Genomic DNA, 997 nt, shown 5'->3' with positions numbered 1-997 from the left:
GGACATCATTTGAAATTGGGAAAAATTATGAGTCGGAATAAAGGTTATAAATTGCAACATATGGCAGAACATTGCAATATTGTTTTTAAAATCGCAATAATATCGTATCGTGGCATAAGTATCGTGATGGTATTGTATCGGGAGTCGTCTGGTGATTCCCACCCCTAGGATCACCCACAGTCATTTTTTATTGAATTGATTTAATGGTCATGACAGTACACATTTTGCAACTTAACATTGTTATCGTGCCGTTAATGCATTTTTACTTTGAAACTTTGCCCGGAAGTGCAAGGTGTATTATCTTGGTCTTGCGGCTGGTGCTGAGGGGGATCAGAGGAGGAGTTGAGTGAAGCAGACGCGCGGTGTAGGCTAGTGTGGCCCCCTGAACGAGGAATCCATGCCATCGCCGTTTATCCAGCGGCCCGTTTATTTCTCTCCGGATACGGAACACTTCACCAATCCGTAGAGAACAGACTCAGTCGGTTACACGCCGGGATAACGCACACTGCATGACCTTGCATTGAATGTCATTAGACGTTTTTTTTTTAAAGCACCGACACGGTAAGGTAATAAGCATCTTCATCCGCACGGAGTAGCCTACAATGCGAGACCAATGTCGATATATTACGGGATAGTCTGTCGCCCGTGCGCAGTCGGTTATTTCCGATCATATCTTTTATAGACTGTAGTCGTGTTGTTTTACAGATGGAAGAGGAAACAGCTAAGGCGTTATGGAAAAAAATCTTATTGATGACAGGACTGCTCATGCAGTCTATAGGTGAAGGCCGGACTGCATAGCCCACCGCAGAATGCCACCATTCGCCTTCATACAGTTAATAGTCCTGTTGTAAATATATGAGCCTTTAAGACTTATAGAAACACACAATTTGCCGTTAAATGTTTATTCTAACAATGAGGTATGGTTTATTTTCAGAGCAGTTTACGAGGACAGCGCGTGCGGGACTAAGGCAGATGCTGCAGCAGCCCTTGATCCGCT

General features: G+C 43.9%; 1 protein-coding gene across 2 annotated transcripts in view; it reads left to right on the top strand.

Moving 5' to 3' along the window:
- Positions 1 to 302: 302 nt before the first annotated feature.
- elovl4a (ELOVL fatty acid elongase 4a) overlaps positions 303 to 997 on the top strand; it is a 7,167-nt gene continuing 6,472 nt past the window's right edge. Inside the window, exon 1 of one of the 2 annotated variants that reach the window (XM_032517915.1) lies at positions 303 to 561. The gene's annotated coding sequence lies outside the window, so the exon portion shown is untranslated. Of the gene's footprint in view, positions 567 to 997 lie in introns of both variants that reach the window. The other variant, XM_032517916.1, reaches the window with a different exon arrangement.

The sequence above is a fragment of the Etheostoma spectabile genome, chromosome 6, assembly GCF_008692095.1.
Source record: "Etheostoma spectabile isolate EspeVRDwgs_2016 chromosome 6, UIUC_Espe_1.0, whole genome shotgun sequence".
Classification (NCBI taxonomy): domain Eukaryota; kingdom Metazoa; phylum Chordata; class Actinopteri; order Perciformes; family Percidae; genus Etheostoma; species Etheostoma spectabile.
This window is presented reverse-complemented; position numbering and strand designations above follow the sequence as displayed.